The sequence below is a fragment of the Brassica napus genome, chromosome A8 (assembly GCF_020379485.1).
Source record: "Brassica napus cultivar Da-Ae chromosome A8, Da-Ae, whole genome shotgun sequence".
Taxonomy (NCBI): domain Eukaryota; kingdom Viridiplantae; phylum Streptophyta; class Magnoliopsida; order Brassicales; family Brassicaceae; genus Brassica; species Brassica napus.
Window position 1 is genome coordinate 14,736,252 of NC_063441.1, and position 5,854 is coordinate 14,742,105.

General features: G+C 29.5%; 1 pseudogene; it reads left to right on the forward strand.

Moving 5' to 3' along the window:
• Positions 1-2,896: 2,896 nt before the first annotated feature.
• On the forward strand, positions 2,897-5,225 carry LOC125577257 (annotated as a pseudogene).
• Positions 5,226-5,854: the final 629 nt, after the last annotated feature.

Genomic DNA, 5,854 nt, shown 5'->3' on the forward strand with positions numbered 1-5,854 from the left:
TCTGTAGACTCCTTCTTCATCTCTGAAAATCCATCCCATTTTTTCTGTACGAGTATGAGCTCTGTATGATCCATCGTAGTTACATTTCATCCATCCTCTTAACGGTCTTTACCACATGTTAGTACGCTCTCTTCTATGGGTTCTCGTAGTAGTTATGTGTGATCTATCAATGTAATTTTGTGCAGCTTTCCACCCATTATTATCTAATCTTGCCAGGTTCAGAGACGTTCTCCATGGTGTATGTCGCTTTTGAAACAGAAGCACATTCCTATGTTTCCATATTATCCAGAGGATCCAGATTCCCAAACTTTGACTATCCTGAGGTAGATTCGTATTTTTTGTAAGCAATGCCTTCAGTTTCTCGTCATAGGAGGCTGTTGGATCAGTGTGGGCATCTGACATTCTCACTAATGCGACGATAAGAGAAGACTTGACCAAGTGGTAATCCATGTGAAACCATTTTCCAGAGGAAATGTTTCAATTTTCGTGTCGTTTTTGTTTTCCATATCAAGTTTTTTATTTCGACGGCGTAATCTGAACATTACCTGGTAACTAGGTAACCAGTATCCTGACTTGACTGTATAGATTCCAGAGTCGTTGTAATGCCATCCTAAAAAATCATGTTCTGCTTTGGAACAAAGTTTTAAGGATAGTATTACCTCTGCATCCTCTTGTGTAACCTGTGATCTGATTCTTTCTTCATTCCATCCAGTTCCTGAGGTATTAATCCATTGTTAAACGAGGCATGGTTGAGGTTCACCATGTAAAGGTTTTGGAGGCATCTTTCTTCTTTTGTTATAGTTTGGCTAGTGGTTTTATTAAGAGTGTAATGTCATTTTATCTGGATCGAATTATATTTTTATGCAACAATCTAAATGTGTAATATGCCATGTTTTCATACTTCATGGGGAAATTATAATGTTAGCACAAAAACAATAATAATAAATTAGCATTCGGACAAATGATATTAGTGGAAAAAATTTCCTATATATTAATAGAGAAACATTTAAAAAGTTATAACATGTAGTTTGTACTAATTAAAAAAGTGTTATGCTCAGTTGTCACGTAATTTGAATGCTAATTTTGTTTACGTGGTGGCGGTTTGAGAATCAATTGAGAATTTTGTTAGTCCAAAATTAAATTGCTAAGGAATGTTTATTATATAGTATGTCAATTATGGAGCATTCATTTATCAAATTGAAGTTATTATATATTCTTTCCTTAACTAAAACTTACGGAATTACCTAACGTAATTATGATATATATATATATATATATATATATATATATATATATATATATATATATATATATATATATATATAAATTAATGATTTTAAATAATAAAATTTTGCTAACAATCTGTATACTTTCTATCACTTTTGCTTAATTATTTATTATTAAAATAAATTACATAATTATATTAATCATATAATAAAATTTAGATTTTTTTGTATATGTTATATTTTAAAATTTTCAAAACGAGTATAAAGTATTAAAACTGTTAAAAGTCTCACAAAAACTTTTGTCACCAAGGTTTAATTTTTTTTCTATAATAAGATACAATGTTTATAAAATCATATGAAGAAATAATTTTATTTAATAGGTAATTATGTTAATATATATATATATATATGTTTCATATCGTTTAAATTAAACTATACATCATATGAAAATACATATTTTAATTTTGAAATCTTCATTCTTTTTTTAAATGATTATAAATTATTGAAACCACTAAACATTCCACAATTAAAAAAAATCGTTGGTGTAAACTTTTGTTACACAAATATGCAAATAATCATAAAATCATATGAGTACTAACCTCATTTAATATATATTCATATTAAAATTATACTATATATCTATGTTAATATCATTTAAATTTAATTATATATCATATACGATAGATAAAATTGATTATTTTGATTTACTTACCCTAAAATGATTGTGAATAAACAAGAGCGGTCGTTTAATTTATATGTGCACGCTAATTTATTACATAATTGTAACTAATTTCTTAGTTATTTAATATATAATTATTATTTTATTATTTCATAATATGCATAAAACATAAAATAAGTAATAAATATAAAATATTTATTCTGAACAAGGTACAAATCTTAACTTAAGTATGTATCTCTTTAATAATTTTAAGTCTTAAATATTTTCTAAATCTCATGCCAAAACAAAATAACGAAATGAAAATAAACTCAAAAATCAATATTTATATCGAGTAATAACCAAAAATAAAAAAAAAAGACACAAAAATGGGAAAAATATTGAAGATAGATAGGATTGGCACGTCAACGTAAACTTTCATAAAAAATTAACTTTTAATTTGCTAAATCATTATATAAAACCGACTTGACATAGTTTCATTGTAACTAAATAGTTGGCCTGAGATTCTTCGGTCAAAACGTTAGGTTATTATGCGATAAGTGATTTTTTGACCTAAAATATTTTTAAAAATGAGATCAGCCCATCATTAAACAAATAATGTAATTAACAAAAAAAATTAAAAGAAATTATTTAAGGGCCAAAAATATTAATTCGATCAAAATATATATATTTTTTCATAAATATTTCTCAAATAATTTTCATATAAAATCACCATCCGCTTCTTATCCTAGTATATTATTAAGATGTAAATATTTATATATCTGAACCCTCTATGCGGTCGGGAGGGTTTGCGCTCATGACAAAAGCCGAAGCCGTGTTGACAAGATGACTTCATTACTTTCAGTGACCAACATATAATACGCAAATTATATATGTACATTATTTTCTCTGGTCTGTAACAATAAACGAGTAATGAAATTATATTTTATTGGATTCTTCTTCTAACAACCAAATAAGAGTTCGTATGAGCCAACAAGAATACAGCACACACTATCAACTAATCAAACCCATGAAACTTCCTTCTCTTTTTTTCCTTGCCATTTTCTAGCAGCTATATAAACTCATATCACATACCTCAGTTTCAATCAACAAATACATCTAAAATATCATCAATACCTATAAAACATGAAGTTTTCTTGCGGCACAAGATTTGCATTCTTGGTTCTCTTTCTCTTTGCAGCACAATCTGTGGCTGTCTACGCGGGTAGCTTCCACAAAGATGTGAAAATACACTGGGGTGACGGACGTGGAAAGATTCGGGACAGAGATGGAAAGCTTCTTTCTCTCTCACTCGACAAATCCTCCGGTTCAGGTTTTCAATCCAACCAGGAGTTTCTATACGGTAAAGCCGAGGTTCAAATGAAACTTGTCCCTGGTAACTCTGCTGGAACTGTCACAACATCTACGTAAGTAACATAAAATTTTGAAAGCATCCTTTCGCATCTTTCCCTATTGGCTTGATTACAAATAATTGATTAGTATGTTGGTGTTTTATGATTACTTTATGTAGCTTAAATCGCCCGGAACTACTTGGGATGAGATCGATTTTGAGTTCTTGGGAAACATAAGTGGACATCCATATACTCTTCATACTAATGTTTACACACAAGGCTCTGGAGAAAAAGAACAACAGTTTCATCTATGGTTTGACCCAACCGTTAACTTTCACACTTATTGCATCACATGGAATCCCCAAAGAATTATGTAAGAATATCCATCCATCCCTTGTACATTGATCTTATATGGACTATAGCCTCATGAACTTATTGCTAAGGTTCATGGACTTCCAACTAAAATCAATGGAAAATTAGTAGAATATCACATGTCCTTAGATATAATTCTAGGTCTCAATACATTTTTTTCAATGTTGGATTCCTAATGATTCTGTTTAATTTGTTTCCTCTCTTCTAGTTTTACAGTTGATGGCATTCCTATTAGAGAGTTCAAGAACACCGAATCCATGGGAGTTCCTTTCCCAAAGAACCAACCAATGAGGCTCTATGCGAGCCTTTGGGAAGCCGAGAATTGGGCCACGAGGGGAGGATTGGAGAAAACAGATTGGTCAAAAGCTCCTTTCACTGCTTTCTACAGAAACTACAATGTGGAAGGATGTGTTTGGGCTAATGGTAAATCATCTTGCCCCGGGAATTCTCCATGGTTCACTCAAAAAGTTGATTTTGAAGGCCAGAAAAAAATGAAATGGGCACAGAGTAAGTACATGATCTACAACTATTGCACCGATAAGAGAAGGTTTCCTAGAGGTGTTCCTGCAGTGTGCACTTAAATTGTTTGTTCTTTTGATTCGTGAATATGTTACTTGGGATTGTCATTGTTACTGGAAAGAGTCTTATCTATTATTTTCATTTATTTGTTGCTCATATTATGTGTGTGTGGTGATTGTGTAAGATTTTTTAAAGTAATAAAAAATAATAAATTATGGAAACAAGAGTATTCGCTACTAAAACTTAATGAAACTTTAAATTGTTTGACTGGATTTGTAAGATTCTTAAACATTAAGAGAGGTTTAATCTACAACAATGCTTGAGAAGAACATAACGGGGACAATCCAAATTTCAACACATTATTCTGAGGTGTTTTATTGCTCACCAAAAGAAAACATTTTTAGGCTTGGTTTCAAGCTTGTTCGTAGAAATGGCTTAACTTAGCAGTAAGATAGAAATGGATTGGCTTAGCAGGTCCTAACTTTTTGGTGGCTAGAAGCGAATAAAAAAAAGGCTGGTTCATAATTTTTTTTTACTAATTGTTTTTAAATAACTAAATAAAAAGTCTTAAACAAAAACGTTTAAAAACATGAAAACCAATACATTACTGCTGAAACGTTAGACGTTAAACGTGGTATATATGCTCATACTCGATCCTTACCAAGAAGAGTTTACGAAGAGAAGATCCACTATAGATCGCGAACACTAACTGTAGTCAGAACCGTAGCTCACCCTTGTAAAAGAAGGCAAGAGCCATGGAAAAACTCCATTGCTAGTCGGTATACTCAATTTGGCAGGAAAGAAATGTTCATCGAATGCGAGAACGTAAGTTAACTCCAGCTCAGCTGCTCAAGTTATCTCGTTTTATATACAATATACTATAAGAAGAATATTGTGGAAAATTATTTAACAAATATAAAAATCCTGTATTCTCAGATTATAAAAACGAGATTAGTACTAATTATTATTACCCGTCCATAATTATCACTGAAATTTCCCCAGCGGCTGTTGAGCTTATTATTGTTTTTGAAATTGTTGGTTCTCGCAATGCAAACCCATATATATCCACCTGAAAGTTCAAAAGTTTTCTAGGTCAGACTCTTCTCGGATTGGCTGTTAGATGATAAACAAAATATTAAGAAGTTGATTTTTAGTGTTTAGGCAAGAATATATACAATAAAAACTTTATATAATTAATACTCGATAAACTAATAAACACAATAAATTAATAAATTTATTCGGTTCCAAATTAGACCGGTTCAAAATATGACACAAATCGATAAGTAATAAAATAATCATTTTAGGAAAATTCTATGTAAATATATAGTCCCATTAAAATCACAAATTAAGAATTTATATATCTATATTTTGTTTAGTTATCTCTATTTTTAATATTTTAATAGATTTTAATAATATTTAATAAAATATATCTAAATCAAATTTAAATTCTCTGAAACATATTTTATATATACTAAATAATATAATAACAACAATATGAAAGATTTCTAAAATTTGATTAAAGTATATATGGTAAAATCAACTATTTCTTATTTTACATAAAATATATTCCAAAATATAAATATCTATATAAGGAAATTTTTATAAATTAATATAATCCCATAGTTCTAGCATTATAGAGTTTTTATTCTATATATATAGAATAATAAATGAAATTTGTTGATGATTATCCATTGAAATAGTTATGGACATATGTGGATAATAACAATATT